At 52.9% G+C, this 18,925-nt stretch overlaps 1 long non-coding RNA gene across 1 annotated transcript in view; it reads right to left on the bottom strand.

Moving 5' to 3' along the window:
• LOC116217320 (uncharacterized) overlaps positions 1-16,582 on the bottom strand; it is a 38,139-nt gene extending 21,557 nt beyond the window's left edge. The window contains exons 1-2 of the long non-coding RNA XR_014887415.1: positions 16,336-16,582; positions 11,002-11,505 (exon numbers count right to left, since the gene is read on the bottom strand). This is a non-coding gene — a long non-coding RNA (uncharacterized LOC116217320). The remainder of the gene's footprint in view (positions 1-11,001; positions 11,506-16,335) is intronic.
• Positions 16,583-18,925: the final 2,343 nt, after the last annotated feature.

Below are 18,925 nucleotides of genomic sequence, written 5' to 3'. Positions count from 1 at the left end.
TCCAGTCGCACCCAGAAGTGGAGAACAGCATGATTTGATAGCACAGCACACATTTCTTGGTATGCTTTGCAATTGTTACCAAGTTCTCATGCACAGAAGCTCAGCTCTCCCCAGACCACAGCACACCTCCTGAGCAGGACCGCGCAGAACGCCATGTGAATCACTTACATAAACCTAATTAGCAGGGCTCCGCTTTCAGCGCACCAAATGGCTCCTCTAATCCTGGATTTGTTCTCCTAGAAACTAATTTAATCTTACAGTGCCAGCCAGGCTGCTCACGTGGCCGAGGGCAAGAGCAACCCCACAGCTCTCTGTCCCCACTCATGAGCTGCTATAGGGCAGGCAGCCTGGCGTGCAGCCTTCCCATTCCCCGTACCACACCAGAGCAGCATGTACTCAGGGATCTTAATCCTCTAAACCAGCCCCAGACAGAACCTGCTGCTTAAAAAATAAAAAAAGCTTCAGAGATCTGAGGAGGGAGGGCAGGAGCATGGTACATCGGAGCAGCCCTGCACCTGCTCCAGCACTGCCCAGACTGACAGCTGCTGCTTGGGGTGGGGGGGCTAAGAGGTTCTGGACACCTCTGATGGCCAGATGTCACCTCTGATGGGACGTCACCTTGTCCCAGGACAGACAGCACCTCTGCTCTTCGCATTCCCAGCAGCCAGGTACTAAACACCAAGTAGCAGAAATTGGCATCACTCTGGCTCGGAGAGACGCAGAGTACCGTGACCATCAAACAGCAGTGACATCATCCTATGGGCGCAGGACCTGGGAAGACTTTGGCACCAAGATCCCAGCCAGAGCAAAGCTTCCCCCAGCCACATCCACGCTGGAACACACCAGGATGCTCCATGCCAAATGGTGCCTCAGTGCCATCACTGCCTCTTACTGAGCTCAGCCCCAGCGCCGCACTCACGCCTACGTGATGGGTTTTGCAGTGCAGTCCTCCTTCACTGCTTTACACGCTTTTCTCCAGCCAAGTGTGAACGCTTTCCTCTCTTTTTTGCAGAAAGGTGAAGCAAGGACATCTGCAGCCAAGCGTCATCCAGACTTGGAGAGCTCTGGCAGCAGCACTCCGTTCTGCAGCAATTTTAATTTATAACCATGCTCACAGTAACCTTGGAGAAATGCAGGAATTGGACTCCTAAGCCCTAAAATTAAAAAGTATCCAGAAATCACAGTTTGGGAGTTTTCTTCCTTCTGAGCTTTTCCACTAGAAAACTTTGTTTCTGGCTTAAGAAGGTTGGCTTCCACAGACAGCTTTAAATACGTATTGAATCCAACACATATGGCTCATCGTGCCAGCAGGATCCCAAACCTTCTGCAAGGGAAACCCCACCTCCTGGGCAGGCTGAGCCTGGGCCTCCAGCACTTCAGACTCCCTTTCTTTTAGCTCAAAGCAGCAGCTCTGCAGACACCTCCATTCTGCCCAAGCACAGAGCACTTTAAACAGACCCAGGAGCACAGCAGTTCCCCAACAGCCTCATGCTTCAACCAAATAATACAGCTTAGAATCATAGGATCAATAAGGTTGGAAAAGACCTCTAACATCCCCAAGCCCAACCTCAACCCATCCCACCGTGCCCATAACCACATCCCTCAGTGCCACATCCCATTGGTTGTGGAGCATCTCCAGGGACGGTGACCCCAGCACTCCCTGGGCAGCTGTGCCAGTGCCCCACAGTAACAGAGCCCCATCTGAAGGGGACGGGCTGCTACAGGCACATCCCTTCCTAATGCCAGCAGCAGGTGCTGGCTGGGACCCATGGGAAGAGCTCTGCCAGCCATCCCCAGGGACCACCTCGCTGTGGTGTCACCCCAGGGCTTGGTCACATGCCCTGTCTGGGCACGAGCTGCCCACGTCCTTGGTCTGCAGAGAGCAAACATCAGGTTATCTCCCGTTAGCAAACAAGTGGGCCATTAAGCGACAGGACTCAGACAATATTTAATTGCCACAATCGTGGGAAGGGGCAGCAGGGAGAAGGCAGAAACTGCAGGGGAAATTCCACCAGCAAAGATTAAACGGACCTGCAAACCAGAGCTGACAGGTTAACAGACAGGTAATATCCCAGCAGTGTTTGCTCAGCCAGGCAGGACAGGCAATGCCACATCCCAAACAGCAGCAGGACAGAGCACAGCACCAACAGCACAACAGCCAACCTCTCAGCTAAACTTCACGGACCTCCAGCACTGCGTCCTCATAACTCAATGGGGCCAACACAGAAGGCTTCCTCCACACCTGCCCAGAAACCTCTTTCAGCAACTCCTGCATCCCCAGCAGGCTCCATCCATCCATCCATGATGAAGCATGGAGTGTGAGCCTCTCAGGTCCACCTTCCCTCCTCCCTTGCTGGGTCCCACGAGCACTTTGGAAATCCTGACCCACAGGTGAGGAGCACGGGCTGCTGAGCACCACCCAAGTTGTGTTGGGCAGCAGGAGCTAACAAGTGATTAATAGAGGTTACAAGGTTGCATCAGACAGACAGGAATGTGTTATGAAGGGCAATGAGCACATCAGCAAAAGGTGTTAAAGAGCCCGACAGGTTGTTTATAACCCTCCATGAACAAGCGATTAACCATTAATCCTCTGTTAGCACCGCTCTGCACAAGCAGGGCTCCCTGCTACAGGTTGGCCACCAGCTCTGCAGAGGTGTTCAGGAAGAGCAGAAAACAGAGCAGCCCCATCAGATGTGGCTCACACAGCTCCCACTGGAAGAACCCATGGTTCCACAGCACCGGGTTGTGCTCCAAGGGGGTTCCTGGTGGGATGCCAGCACTCACCCAGCTCCTTCCAGCATCTGGTCTCATCCTCCTCCACCTGCATCCTATCAAGGATGCTCTTGGCTGGCCTCAACATGTTTGAAGAGCAAGGCATCTCTATTTAGACCCATTATAAAAGCTCTCTGCCCTTGCTTTGGGCTGCCTATTGCAGGGCTGGAGGGAAGCAGCATGCAGCTGAACTCCCTTCTGTAAACAGGGCAGGGGCTGAGCAAGCAGCTGGGCAGGGCTGCAGCAGAAGGGCACTGAGAGGGCTTTGCACAGAGGGTGGGAAGCTCCCTGCAGCTCTCACTCTGCAGCCACTACACCCTGTCATCCTGCAAATGCTCACAGCTCCCCAAACCAGCCAAAACCTCTTTGGAACAAGTTTCAGGAGCTGCAGAAAGCAGGTTTTATGAGCATCCGGATGAACCCGGGCCAAGAAGGGGAGGTCAGAACGGAGCTCGTTCTACCTGTACTGACATCACGGCATCCCTTTTCCAAGTGCTGTAAGGAATGCCAAAGAACATAGAAACAAAACACAGCCCTCATGCAGCCAACCTGAGCATCCGATGAGAGATGCCCCAGCAGCACTGCTCTCAGCTGTCCATCTGCTTTGGTATAACCATACAGACTGCAGTTATTTGCCAGGTACTCCATTCCAGTGCTGCCAGCAGCAGCTGCTTCCTCTTGCACAGTCCCAAGAAGACTACAGGACAAAAAGCTAAACCTGAAGTGACAGACTGGGCCACCCATCCTCAAATGTGCTCAGTGTCCCAAAGGCAAAGCATTTCCTTCATGCTACAGTGAGGGAACCTGCTCCCCATTCAGCTATACCTGTGCCTGAACTTCATTTTCAGACATTTGCTTATCACGTCCTATCACCTCTTCCCAGCTCAGCCTCTGGGCAAGCAGCAGTAAAAATAGAGGGGGAAAAAAAAGAGACAGGAAACCTTGCCAGGTGGAAATCAGAGAGGAAAAAATGGTGCTCCAAAAACAAGCATCCTAATGGCTTCATAGTCATCACAACGTCTCACTGTTCTGCTGAAGAGCTTGGATGCACTGGACTGTCATAAGACACGAGCACAGTGCTTTGCTCCAGTCAGAGATTTTGCACATGGACTCTTGAGTAATTTAAGTGACTTGCAAGTCCCAGTGTTCTTAATCAGGAGGCTTTAGGAAATCCCATTCCTAATCCTTCCGTGCTGTACGAGCTGCCCTTCCTTCTGCAAAAAGGGGATCATACCTTCCTGCTCCATGGGAACATTGCTAACCCAGTTTTTGAGCAGCAATGAGAGCTTGGAACAAACCGAGCATGGAGCTGTGCAAGGAACTGCACCCAAACTGCCCCAGCTGAGCTCCTTTGCTGTCCTTTACCCCAGCAATAAGGGGGCACGGCTCTTGGGAGGGGAACACTGCACCCAGAGATACTGGCAGTATCCAGAGCAGGAGCAGCAGCCAAGGCCATGGCATCAGGCAGACAAGGGGCAGAGCAGGCAGCCAAGCAAGCTGAAGCTACTGGAGAAAACTGCAGCCACTGCCTCCTATGGGCGTTTTGCATCTTTGTCATCATTTGATTTGTTTGCCACGAGAAATAAAGGGGTGTGCTTCAGCTTCTATTGCACAGATGGAAATGCAGACCAAGCATCCCAGCTGAGGAAGCCCACAGCTCCTGGGAGACCAAAGGAGCAGCTCCTCAGGCCCTGCGCTCAGCCACCACTTTTCTCCATGACTGTGGACAAATGGCTTCATCTCACAGAGTCTCAGTTTCCCCTCTTAAGAAACAAAAAGGGGCCATTGCTATGCCCACAAAGGAGGCTGCATCCACCAGAGCTTTGCACAACGCTTCAACCCCATGGCACAGGAAGTGTGAGACCACCACAACATGGAGCTGCTTTGGCAATTAAGAAATTCAAGCTGAGTCTCAGAGTCAGGGCTCTGACTCTGGTGTTCCCACCAGGCACCAAACCACTTCCCAAAGCAGCAGCACAAGGGTTGGGTACCTCGAGGTTCCACCAGCACACCTCCACCAGGCTGGGACCATCCCTTGCAGGGATGCTCAAGTGAACCATATCAGCATTTCCAACCACATATACTCAAAACAAGTTGCTTTGCCACAGCTCCTGCAGAAGTAGTTGGAAAAGCTCAGCTCATCCCTGCAGAAAGCTCTGCAGAGGGTGCTCAGAGTTCTCCTTGCCCTTTAAATCATTTTCTTCTCCCTTCCTTCTGCCCACACCCACTCATTCAGCGATATTTATTATCGCTACTGATTTCCTAATCTCCAGCACATGATGCAAGAACAAAACTCGGAACAATGTCACATATTAAAACCCAGGCACAAAGCAGAGATTTGGGAAAGCTCTGCACAATAAATAACTTGGAAAAACAGCACCAGGGCAGAATGTCGTCCTCCTCCTCCAACCAGAGCATTGGCAGCAGGCATAGCCCATGCTTGGGTGGGGGAAAAGGTTGGAGGTAAAAATGCAAATTGCTTCTCCCTGCTCCCCCCAGGTTGTCTCCACCAGGTGCTGCCAATGCCAGGCAGGACCCCTGCAGGGACCTCTAAGGGCTCACCTAAGGATCGAGCAGGAGGCATTGCTGTAGGCAGGTGGGACAGCCTCAGACTCCAGACGTGAGCCAAGCACTGGTCAGTTACACCCTCTTCACATTTATTTGGTGTTTACCAAAGTTCAGTGCAAACCCCGATCTGCCCTCTCCCCCAGTGGAAGGTGATTGCTCCTGCAGCTGCTCCAAGCAGAACTCCTTCCCCAGGGCAGAGAAAAGGCAGAAAGGGAAGAAAAGGAACTGCTGAAGACGAGGCATTGGTGCAGTTGCTGCAGATCCAGAAAAACTTCAAAAGGACAAAACCATGGAGGTCAGTCGCCAAGACACAACAACATCAAAAGCCCTGGATGAAGCCAAGCATGACAGGTGAAGGGAAACAACAGAAAGAACAGAAGGAGGGAGAGGGATGGATGAGGGCATGGGCTGGAAAAAGTGCCCAGGTTCCGACCGAAGCAAAATCCCCAACCTGTTGCTGGAATCTCCCACGTGCACCAGGCACTTGTGAATACTAATCAGAGCTGAAGAAATATCAAACAATTAGGAAGGAAAGTCTCTTGGCAGGGTTTCTCCTGGAGACGTCGGACTGGTTTTGTTTATGAGCGAGAGGAAGTGGTAACCGCTCCTGTTTGTTCTTCTGAAGAAAAGAGAAAGCCTCAGTGTTTTAATTCCTCCGCTGAGAACCCTGGAGATTTGGCCTCAGATGGATCCAAACGGCTGATCCAGATTCACCCTCAGCCTTTTGTTGCAAGAAAATATTTTAGTCATTTTTCTCCCTCCCCTTCTGCGTGGGGAAGGAAAGCAGAGGATACAAAGCAGGCGGTTTTGTTTGCTGAACACATCAGTGAGAAGAGAATGCCAAAGGACCACAACGCAGCACAGCTCCCAGCACATCGAGGTGTCCTTGTGGGGCAGATGAACACCTCAGAGCCTCCTTTGCCTTAGGAAGGCACACAAGGGAACACAGTGAGCCAGATAAGTTTCCCCACAAGGCAATGGAGAGCAGAGTGCCAGTGGGTGCCCAGCACGAGGCTCCCATCGCTGCCATGCGGAGCAGGACACGGCCACTCATTGACTTGAGGGTACAGCTTCCAGCTGTTGGTGGCTTTTAGAGCATCCCAGCTCAGCAGCCATCCCCCCAGGCAGCCCTCCTGCAGCCACCATGGGCAAGCTGTGACACTCATGGCACAAAAAGCCCAGAGTTTTTGGGAAGTAGTGCACTACCCAAATGCATTCACCATGGAAACCCGGCTCCAGGCTGGTAGCCCCAGTGGAATCTGCCATTGGCTCCAGCTATGGAGGAGGCAGCCTGGACAGTAAAAATCTTTCAATGTGAATGGTGCCAACCAAGCAGTCTGGAACTGATCTGGAAGTGCTTTTTGAGGCAGCCAAACACGCTGCTTTATCCTGTGATTATTCACCCGCTTCCAGACAGCACAATGTGGAAATACTGAGCCAGTCAGCACCCCCAGCCCTCCTTCACCTGAGGAAGTCAGGCCATAGAAATTAGGAACAGCAGAGCAACAGCCTTCCTAATGTATTTTTTGTAGGAGAAGCAACACGTCAAGCCCTCCCCGCATCAGCTCCAGGAGTGCTGGAGGTGGGGGCCTGCTCAGTGCATGCTCAAGAGGACACCAAAGGAATGGCTCTGCTGAAGCTTTTCAGACAAATCTATTAAGCTGTATGCATCAATTGGTTTTGGCTGAAGCCAGATCCATAGAGGTCACACTTACAGCCCCCCTAAGTCTGCTCACTCCCCAGCCCCATCCTGTACTGCCACCATACCCTGTGAATTTGGCTGCCACAAAAACCTGGGGAAAAGAAGCAGAGATGTGGGCCTTGCACCTTGACGTTGGGTACCTGCAGACACTGAACAAACTCATGAGGGATTCAGTTCAGGTCCCAAAGCACCACCCAGCACCGGGTCGGCCACCAGCCCAGCACTGCCTGGGAGCCACTGTGCCGCACACTATGCCTGAGCCAGCACGGGGCATGACGACGCTCCCAGTCCTACCCAGCCTCCCCCTTCTCCTGCACTGCAACGAGCCGTTTGCCATCTCTTTTCTGTCTGCAGCCACATCCAAACCCGACTGCCAGAACAGCTTCGCAGCACTTCGGGGAGCAGGAGCGCAGACACCCAAAGCGCTACGATCCACCCTGCGGCTCCGAGCCCGAGGACAGCGGAGTCCGCCACCGGCGGAGCCACAGCGCCACCAAGCGGCGGAACTGCAGCGCCATCCGGCGGCCGGGGCCACAGCGCCACTTAGCGGTCATCACTGCTCTGCACCCGCTCGCATCGCCCGGCAGGTCTCGGGCTGCGGCCCGGTGTTCTCCAGCTGGGAGAACGGCACCATTGGCATTTGCAGGGAGCAGACTGGCACGGCGACACGAGGTTCGCGGGTATTTCTTTTCCTCTTCTTGTAATTACCCATCTTCCAGTTGCTTTCCCAGTGAGCATCTCGGAAGAGAGCAAAGCTTCTCCTGCAGTGACAGCCCCATGCTCTTGCACTAATCCATGCTCCTCACATGCCGCCAAGGGCCCCCACTTCACAGGAGAAGACCAAGAGTGCTCCAGGGATGTCCTCCAGATGCTCAGGCACAGAGCAGGGACTGCCCTGCTGGGACCCATGTCCAGCCCCTCCCTGAACCTGGGCATTCACCACCTAAATCTGCAGCAGCAGCAGCTCCTTGCAAAGCTAACAGCTGTGCTTCAGCAGTAGCAGCACCAAACTTCCCAGTCAAAACCAAGAGGAGATATCTGATGAAGAGAAACAAGAAATCCTCCCGTCTGTCACACCCAAAGCACCAATGAGCATCAGAAAGAGTTACTGTTTGTATTTACTGCTAAGTTCAGTTTTATTTGTTTGGACTTAGTTCTATTAAGGGAAGTGGAGCAACAGTGTTTGTTGTGAACATAGATTCATTTTTATCCAAACACATTTCTAAGGAGTCCTTCTAAAAACATTTCATTTCTGTCCTTCCCTTGCCATGGTCACAGTTGCATTTTTGCAGCCACAGCATCCTTTCCACAGCCATTTTTTCACCATCTGAAGCATCCAAAATGCACTGGCAACCTAAACCTACCACAGATCCAGGTGAACACACACACACACACACCCCACTTATTCTCTCTTCTCCATTCCTCCTAGTCCATCTTAGAAGCCACACCACAGCTTACAGCACACAAGGATGCCCACTTTGGTCCTCGTAGCCCCAGCAGACAACCACGGAGGCACAGCTGAGGACGCTGGAGCCCAGCAGCCCACACTCAGAGCCTTTCAGCCGGAAGGAACTGCAGAATTCGTTTTTTTTCTTAGCCTTGAGCAGAAGGTCAGGCAGGCCTTGCCAAACCAGCGCCCATCGCCCCATCGCCGGGCGCACAGCGTGGCTCAGCCCGGCCCAAGGCGGCCGCCAGGTGGCAGCGCGGCCCCGGATCGACCCCGTTCTGCCGCTCCGCCCGGGGACGGATCCTGAGCGACGGCAGCTGGGAAAGGTTCGAGTTATCTCCGCCGCAAGGAGTCGTTAGCAGACCGGAGAGAGCGATGGGATTTTGCGACTTAAACAACGTCTATGAGTTTTCACTGCTTGCGAGCGGAGGGAAGGTTCTCTGCAGGGAAATCCCAGTTAAGCCTTCCTGCAATTCCTACGGAGTGCAATGCCAGACAGAACTGACAAGCATCGAGACATGAAGCATCTCAGGAGAGTGACACCCCAGGGGCAAGCAAGGCTTGGTGCATCGCTTATTACACAAGTAGAGAGAGCAGCCAAGCTGATAGTGGAAATCCTCTTTTGCAGTTCACCTCTCAAAGAGCTGAAGCTAGCAAAACAAAGCCAGAAGTACCAGCCTGGCCCCTTATTGCACAAGCTGTTAGAGAACCGAGCTGCATTACACTTGTTTGGGGTGGAGTCTCTGCCTTGCCTTACCCCAAGGAGCTCTGGTCTCAAGCTGCTGTACTACCAATAAAAGGAAATATGTGATATCAGACCCCTCCTCCCCCTCCCTCCCTCCCCCCCCCCCCCCATGTAGTTCAGGGACAGGAAGCCAAAGCACTCACTGCAAGGAGATAAATTCAAGTGCTTGGTACATTCAGACGCTCATTGGGAAAACCACAACCACAAGGCTCTGGGAAGAGACAGAGCTACATAACAGCACCAGTCAGATGCCAACAGAGGAATTGGGAACATCTGAGCTGGGAGCATCCCAACTCTGCTCAGAGAGCTGGGTGCGTGCAGTGCAAAGTGACGAGCCGGATGCCTCTTCAGGTTTGCATTTGCCTTCTCCATCCGTACTGAAAAGCATCCAGCTGGTAGAGCTGTCTCTGGGGAGGACACACCACATCCTCTCCTGTATTTGCATTCAGCAGGAAGAACAGCATCTTTACATCTCCTGTTTCCCTTCATCCACACTGGCGGAGAAAACTGCTCAGCTGCTGCAGGACACACAGCTGCACTGCCCCTGGATGGACACCAGCACAGAGCTCACACTCCCACCAGCCAGCATCAGACTTTTGGCCTGACTGAATACCAACAACAGATGAGCTCTAACCCAAAACAGAAGCATACTTCACAGCAGCAATTTTCCCTTTGTTCATCACATTTCTCAGCCTCATTTCTCCCACACCAAAGCTCACCACAGGAAAACACATGATAGAAAGCAGTCTAGGCAGGGTGAACCACAGCCGCATCTCAAGAAAACCATTTCTGCTCTGTGCCCCAGAAATAAATGGGATCCACCTCAGCTCAAAGCAACAGAGCACCTGCAGGCTTATAGCCTGTGCAGTAAACAGGGATTGAAGGGGAACATCCTTCCCAAAGCACACCAGGACCATGAAAGTTATGTTCTATCAGTGGGTCAGTCTCAGAGGAAAGCCAAAACAAGACAACCGCATTCCTCTCTTGGCAATGGGCAGCACAGAAGGCTGGACGTGGGCCCAAGCAAAGGACCACGAGGGATGGCACAGGAGTCTGAGGTGCTTTGGGGCACAGAGCCCCAGGAAAAGCTCTCCAGGACAGCAGGAGAAGCCCCTCTCCCCCAGCACAACAGTCACCAGCTCACCCAAGCTAGAATCCCTGTGTTAATTCCCCATCCCCAGCTCCTCCTGCAGAGCCCCTTGGGCACATCTCAGCATCCTGTTGATGTCACTGCCGACACAAACCCACCCAAAAGAAAAATAAAAACACAAACCAAAGGCCTGGCATCATTTTCCAGCATTCCCCTGCCTTCCCCAAAGTGGATTTGCTGTTTCAAGGAGGCTTACAGCTCACCTCCCTGCAGTTGCTCCCCTCCTTGAGATGAGCCCCACACTGTTCCCAAGAAGCCTCACAAGTGGCAGCCCCCCCCCCCCACAGCTCCCACCACCCACTATGACATGTTTACAAGCACAGCAAGCCAGCAGGGTTCCTCTTTTCCAGGGAAAGGAAGAGAAACCTGCCTGCGGGATGCTGCACTCCTTTGTCCATTATTCTGCAGTAAACTCAGAAAGAAAGCACGAGATTTCAGGCTCAGACAGTGCTAAAAAGATCACTGAAGTAGGAGATGAAAGCCATGTTAGCTTTCCAAAGCAAGCCTCTATCTACTCCCTTGCTGCTGGAGTAGTAGGTAACTAGATTTTGTACTGTTTCCCAAAAATGGAGGAAAAAAGTATCTTAAAAAAGAAGAAAATCAAATCCTTGACTCACCTCAGACCAGCAGGACATTCCCACACACGTGTATGGATGGGGTCTTCTCCCAGAGTGCTGCAACGCTGAGAAATAGTAGCCCAAAAAGGAGAGGCGTCCGCAGCACTGGGCTGCAACTGCAGCTTTCTACATCTGTAAGTCAGGTGATCTCCAACACCAAAGGCAGTTGCACAAGTTGAGGAAAAGCTGCCATGCTGGCTGAGTGATGCCAAAAGAAATAATCCAGCAGATTTAGAGGAGCAGGTGTCTGTGGCCACCTGGCAGCAGCACACATTTCCAGCTACGGGCAGAAGGGTGCATCCAAAACCCACAGCAGTCCAAGAGGGCTCCAGATGCGAGATCTCAGCAGACAGAAGTCGTCTCAAGATAAATCCTCCTTGCTTGGCCGAGGTGGAAAAGTCCTAAACCCACACAAGGTCGGGCTGATTGTGCCTTCTCTCTTCCAGGTACAAAGGACACTCCAACAGCCATCGCATCCATCTGCCCAGCAGCGATAGCAATTACCTGCAGAGAAACACGTGTCAGGATGAAGGAACAGCAGTGACCTGCAGCAGGTCTGACACACAGGAAACAACCCAGCCACAGAAGGAGGACGATTTCTTGGCAGGACAACATGGCCAAGCACCCTGCAGTGGGGCAGGGAGCAGAATTCCCCCACTGCAAGGATGCCCTGATGACATGAGCACTGCAGCAGCTGTGCTGAGCCCTTCTGTGGGTCTGCAGACCCCACTGTCCCTTGGCAGGGGACCCAGCATCTTCCTCCCTCAAAAGCAAATAGAAGTTCACCAGAACGCCGTCACTGCAGCACACAGGATTCCTTAGGAGGGCTTTTGATTTAGCACTTGTCTGATGGCTCCACGCTCACAAGCGCTACAGCATGTGTGCACGCACAGCACTTTATGGGGATGCACTGGGACTGCCCCGCTTCGTTAGGGCGCTGCTGCTCTCCAGCACAAAGTCCGTATTTGTTTCCCCGCAGGGGTGGAAATAAAGGGGGTTTTGTATTTTCTTCCTCTTCTCTTTGCAGGCTGGAGTGAGTTTATTTGACACTCCAGCACTCTTTGTGCGCTGAGTGCCCGAGGATAAATGCTACCCTTAAGAGTTACTTGGCGTTAGACAGAGGGACCCTCTTCAGAGGAGAATGGGGGTTTGTTGGGATGGGGCGGGGGGGCACAGGGGAGGGGGCCTCTGAAGAGTGCCTATGCAGCCCTCATAGAAGGGTCTCTGTCCTGGGCCACAATAGAGTGAATTCTTAAAGATACCGGGAGCTGAAAGGAAGGAAGGAACTTTCCTCCCTTTAAAAAGGATTTTTGGGAACAATTGGAGAAGCTATAGAAAAGGGATCATTATTTCCCATCCAGGCTGCTGAACTAGAAGCCCTCCCTCCCCCTCAGCTGGGCAGATGTGATGTTTGCCATCGGGATACACAGGACCTGGGGCCACCATCACCACCCGGTTCCTTTTTTCCAAGGGAGCTGTGATGCCACTGCAGCTCGGCTGATGAGCCCCAGGTAATTCTATTCACAGCAAAATTCAGTGTTTGCATCAAACACTTGTATGCCAAACACTTCTAGTGCCCACATCCAGCTCTTGCTGCCCTCTGTGTCTGAGCAGCACAGTGCACACACACCTGCAAGCTGCACTGCAGCACCACCCACAACCCAAACGTGGCTGCTTTTCCACCCCAAAATTAGCCCTGCTCATCACTGCCCCCCCCCAAAGGGTGACACCGTGCCTTCCTTCACGTGCAGGAAAGAGATGCTGGCACCACGTACTCCAAATAAAGCATGTTACAAAGCTGCAGCTGGCCACAAAGCAGGCTGATGGAGAACAACCCCCCCTGCAAGCACGACCTGTCCATAGCCACCAGCCTTTCCTGCTGTTCATTGAGGTGCCAGCAATCAGCCACAGGCTCTGCTGGGGGGCTCCCAGGAACAGCCAAGCAGGGTTTTCCTGCCTGGGAAACACAGAAAAGTCACTGCCAGCTTCGTTCCTGGAGCTTATTTCCCACCAATAGGCATTTGGGCACAGAGCTCTGAGTGAGCCAGGCTGCCTCTTGGTGTCAGCAGCACCCAGGTGCTGCTCCTCTCCCTCCCAGAGGTGCTGCCTACCCAGGGATGAGCCAACCCCAGCACTGAGCTCATCTGCATGGGAAGATGAGCAGAAGAGTTCCACCTGCCAAAAAACAGTATTTAACACATATCCCAAAGGAATGTTCCCTGCAGCACTCTCCCAACCCAAAGCCTCCATGCAGTAGCACGCACCACGCGGCAACCTGCTGTCACAGTGCATTAGAGGTTGTCTCAGACTGAGTTAAACATTGACAGCTCCAGGGGCAAGAAGCAAGAACAAAACCACAGCAAGAAGGATCTTCAGAGAGCCTGTCCCGATTTGAAACCCATCCCGGGCTCCATTTCTGCAGGAAAGCTGCATAACTACCCAGGGAATCAAACGTTTATTTCAAGGCTTGGGTTTTAGCCCTCCAACTGCATTGCCTGCCGCCACAGGAGGGAAAACCCAGCAGGAAAAAGGGGGGGGGGGGGGGGGGAAAACAAAGCACTAAAAGCAGAGCAGGACACGAAGCCACACAAAACCCAGCTCTGCCCCCAGGGGCTAATATGGTAACGCCCTGTAAACCCTAATCCTGTGTTAAGAGTTCTCATCAAAACCCAACAGTATTTACTACCTCCTTTAAGTCCCCAATAAAAGGGTTTTCCTGCAGTGTTTACACTAACAGAGGGGACTTTACGCCAGCATTTGCCCTTTTATTATTTTAAATTCATCTTTCTGATGAAATAAGCCACTCTGAACAAGGCTGCTCTTTGTAATGCCATTATAACTTTCTGGCCAGCCTTGGTAACTGGCAAAGCACCGTGCTTTCCTTACCCTCCCTTTTGTTGCTTTTCCCTTCTACTCGAAGGTCAAACAGAAGAGCCCCCAGCGAGCTGCATTGTGCTGCTGCCTTATCCCCCCATTGTCTGGGGCCTGAGACATCTGATCTCCCAACACTGAAGGCACTTGGATCACTTTGTATAAAGAGTTCCTGGAACTCTGGATACTCTCCTGGATAGAAGAGACCATCTCAAACCCTCTGGGAAAGATGAGCCAATTGCTGTTAGGAAACACCCATCCCACTGAGGAGAAGCAATGCTCCTATATTAAGTGTATTTGAAACCAAACACAAGAGGAATGCACGCCCGTGTCCAGCCCTCAGAGCATCTCAGAGCCCAGGCTCCTATGTTTCATTGCTGTTCTTCCCCACATTCAGAGCCATTGGTCCCAGTGTCCTCTGAGCCCTCTCTGTTCTGCAGCCCACAGAGCTGCATTGCACTGAAGCAGTCACGTACAGGTGAGCTGCTCTAAACTAAACCCACAGCTTAATTTATAGCCAATCACCCAACTGCTTACATCCCCTGCAAGTGACTGTGACCGCCAATCCTCTCCGGCTCAGGGCAGCTCTCTTCTTCCACACCCAAAGGGTGAAGCTGCCTTCCCCAGAGCTCAGCCTGCAGGGTGAACTCAGTCCTAGCAAAGCCCAGGAGATCTGTGGTTTAAACCATTTAGGTCACTTCCACCACGGCCTCTACCTCCCAACCGCTGCAGGTAGGAAGATCTGAGCCAGTAAATCAACAGAGGCAGCTGTGGCACCAACATCCCCATCACCACCAAACCCACCTGAACCCACAGGTGGTTGCCAGCAGCACAACATCCCATGCCCAGCAGCTTCCCCATGCCCCTACCTTGCAGAGACTCAACTCCTGCAGCACAGCCCTCCCTGCTCAGCAGACACCATGAAGGGAATGTCCATGGCTATAACAGTGGCTATAACTTCCCCCTGCCAACGAAGAAGTGGATTGCATTTCTCTCCACACGTGCTATGCTTGCAAAGGGGCTTCACACTTTGGGTTACGGGCCCTCTTCTCATCAAGAAATTATCTCCCAGTTGTCAGGGGGCTGCTAGGGTTCAACCATTCAACAGCACCCCAGGAAAGGTTACAACCAACCCATGGAATGAAACCTGAGGGGTTGGTTTAGAGATCTGCACATGGAAAGCAACCAGCAAACAAGCAGCACAATAGGAAAGACAAGTCCAAGCAGTATGAGCACCAAAGCCTTTGAGAAAGGAGCATTGCAACACCCCATGGGCCCCACACTGCCACCCCATTAGCACAGGTGTGACCCCACATCTGTGGGAGGATTGATGCGTGCAGATTTTCCCACCCATCCGTAGTTTTACGTGATGGCTTTGGGACATCAGTGATCTCATCACCTGTCTGACAGCACAGAACAAGCTGGGGAGGAGGAAGGCGCCCTCACAGACACCTCTAAACTGAAAGCTGCCCTTCTAAAAGCAGGCAGCATTTCCCCATGCCTGAGTCACTACTCAGCAGCCCCTTCTCCCCCCTGCTTCCATCCCACCAGCTGGGACTGTGATTATAAGATGTCTCAATTAGCAGGAGAGCTGAGCAATTCCTCCCATCTCAAAACCCTTCAGAGGAAACGCATTCCAACCCAGCAGAGACCAACACTAACAATGTCCAGGCAATAAAAGCTCCTCTTGTTTATATCAAAGTAACCTCAAAAATCCTCTCCCCAAACAAGCATCCCTCACCCTCTGGATGGATCAGTGGGCTCAAACTGGAAGGGCTGGCGTTGCCCTCAGTGCACTGCATCCCCAGGAGCAGACAGCACTAATTTGTGTGTGATTGGTTGCAGGTCTAGACTGGTGTGGTCTTTTTGTTGTAGTGAGCAAAAAAAGGGACTCATTCATGTTTTTCCAGCGTTCACACATGCTCTTGTGCATCACAGATATCTCGCATCACCCACCCTCATCAGGTGTTCCCAGCTCCGTGTATACAGCACAAGAAGGTGGGGAGAGCCCTGGGTCCCCAGTAAAGGGGGGAAAGAGGGAATTGAGGCTCCTCAAGGCCTCCCCTCACCCCAGCCAGGCACCTGCCCACAGCTCACCGCAGTCTCTCTGTAGCACAGAGCCTTTCTACAGAGCTCTTCCCACGGGTGGGAAAGGGAAAAGTCATAAGATAAAAATTATAAAATCTTTTCAAAACATTTAAAAAAAAAAAAAAAAAGAAAGAAAAAAAGAAAGAAAGAAAAAAAATACCTTCATGGTTCTTCTTAGAGACATCCTTGCCAGCCCAGCCCCTTGGCTCCCAGCCTCCGAGCATCCCCCGGCCGCAGCCCCCGGAGCCACCCGGACACAAAGGCGGCTGAGCCGGGCCGGAGCCCATCGGAGGCACAGCGGACCCCGCGAGGAGATGCCCGGGAGCCCTCCGACACCCCACTCTCCCCTCCCCCGACCCCAAGCGAGGAGCCTACCTCAGCAGGCCGCCTCCCAGCCGCCGCATCACCCCACCACCATCATCCGTGCTCACATCTCCCGGAGGGAACGACCCCGAGATGCTCAAGGGGGGAGATACGAGTGGAGGGGGATCGGTGCGGCATCGCTACCGCTCCCTGCCCGAACAGAGCCCGCACCACCGCGCCCAGAGATGCTCCGACTGCGGCGTTCGGGCCATTTCCCCGCTTATAAAGCCCCGCTGGCGGCGGGCGGGCGGGCGGGCGGGCGGTGCGGCTTCACGGGACTTGTAGTTCCTCCCCCGGGCCGGGAGCCGCCTCCCCCCGTCCCTCCCTCCCTCCTTCCCTCCGTCTATGCGTGCGTCCGGGGGGGGGAGGTGGAACCGCGATCCGTCCCCTGGCGGATCCATCCCATAAACTGCGGGGTCAACGAGTAACGCCAGCGAGCGCTCAGCACCGAGAGCGATCGTTTCAATTGTCCCGTGTATTAGTTATTGTTTAGTTTAATGATTGGCTCAATTATTAATTTAAATTAATGATTAACCCGTCTGTGGGATGAATGAGCAATTAACTGTACTGTTGACGTGCGGGCTGATTTAAGGCCCATCCTTGAGAGCCTGCTCCATGCAGGCAAAGCCTGCCCTGTATGCCCTCATGGGACGGATCCTTCCCCACGCATCTCCCTTCTGCTCTGCTCTGTGCCCCCCCCACACACACACTTTTAATTCAGTCCCCATTTTTGTACGGCTCCCCAAAGGAGACCTCAAGAAGAAGGCAGGTGGCAATGGGAGGACAAACAGCTCTGCACAGCCCCTTTGCAGACAAATTTTAGGCAAAGGAGAGGGTGAAGGGTACAGAAGGTGTTGGTCGGGGGAGGGGGGGTGACCACACGCTCCCCCAGATCCCATTAGGCTCGGTCTGGGTGAGCCATCTCTCAGCCAGTGGCTGCACAGGGGCTGGGAGCCAACGTCCCACCTGCACTGCAAAGGGCAGCATCCTCTGCTGCAGGAGGGAAACCACAGCAGTGAAACCACAGAAGTGTTGTAGGACAAGTGAGCAAGGGGCTGAGGGAGAAAGAGGGAGAGAAAAGGGAGGGGGAAAACCTCCTGGCAGGTTTTCAGGGCCCAAAGCTGGAGTGGAAATGCTTCCCTTCCCTTAATTGCTTGGAGACCAGATGAATTTCTTGAAGAAACCGCAGCCGAAATGCTGCACAAATCACATTGTTGTGCTTGTGTTGGCTGCGTTCTGAGGGAGGTAAAAGGTCATCGTTTATGGTGTATTAAAAGGAAAATATATATAAATTTTAATGCTGTGGAGGAGGGGTTGTGCTGCTTTTTCATCCTCGCATTCTCTAAATTAAAACCTGTTTGGCAAGCAGCGGAGTGCAACCAGCAGCAAGGAGCAGTGCTGGGAAAAGCTCCTATGCATGGCACTGCAGCAGCCCCCAGGTGTCCCTTCCTGTTGCCCTGCCCAGCCCTGCTCATGGGGCAGCCCTGCCAGGGAGCAGCCTTGGTCCTACATGCATAGAAAGACAGACCTAGAACTGGAGCAAAGTAACATCCAGCTGGGCAGGATGTGCTGGAAGAACTCCATATGGTGCCCGCAGGTAGGATGAGACGCAACCCAACGTCCACTGGAGTCCATGAGAAGGCTTCTCAACTGGAGCTATGTCTTTGAAGGGCCAACATCAGCAGGAAGACCAAGAGCTTGGTGGCACAGAACCACCTGCTCAGATGGCTCTGGATTTCTCCAGGCAGGTTACCATTTTGGTAGCTTCATCGGGAAGCTTTGCTTCCTTTTCTGCTGTTGTTGCCTCCAGAAGCATTCGTACAGGACACACGATGCACTGGAATAGAGTGAAGCACTGGAATATGCTGTAACAAGGCAAAGCACTGTAGTAGGGTGATGCACTGTGACAGTGATGCACTCTAATGGAGCAATGCACTGTAAAATATGGGCAAGGCTCTGCTCACAGCCCACCCAGCTTGATGCAGCTCTGAGCACAGGGCTGGCACAGAGGTGAGCAACTTGCTCCCAGCAGAGCTTGGCTTTGATTTACTGGAGGATCCCAACTCCAGTTTTACAAGAGTGTGAAGTGAGTGCAAAAGGTTTGGGAGATGCTGAATGCTGTGTGCTGCTGCCAGGTGAGCCAGCACCCAGCAGGGCTGGAGCATGAAACAGGGCCCTGCGTGCCTGTGATCCTGCAAACACAAAAACATTGTTTTATGGGAGAGCCACCACCTCCCCTTCCCAGCTCCTTGTGAGAGGACAGCATTCCTGCCCCGCATTCCTCAGCCACTGCTGGGATGGGGAGGGGAGAAGGGAGCAAAGCCTTGAGTTTTAATTAGAACAGTGCCCTGCACGGGTGGTGTGGGCAGGGAATAGAGTCACCATAAAGAGAGATAAAGTGCTGCAGGTCAGGGAATGAGGATCATTACATGAGAGCCTGCAGACTTCAGAATGTCAGCCAGATGTTCCCAAGTCACAGCAGATCAGTGCTTTCCCAGCTGAAAGCATCCTTTATCCTTGTAGGACACCTGAGGAAGGAGGGAGAGGTTTGGCCCCACAGCTGCAGAACATGGATCAGTGCAACCTGCAGCCTCCAGCCAGG

This window comes from Meleagris gallopavo, chromosome 20, assembly GCF_905368555.1.
Source record: "Meleagris gallopavo chromosome 20, MGAL_WU_HG_1.1, whole genome shotgun sequence".
Taxonomy (NCBI): domain Eukaryota; kingdom Metazoa; phylum Chordata; class Aves; order Galliformes; family Phasianidae; genus Meleagris; species Meleagris gallopavo.
The sequence above is the reverse complement of the archived record's forward strand: the minus strand, read 5'-3'. Positions and strand labels throughout refer to the sequence as shown.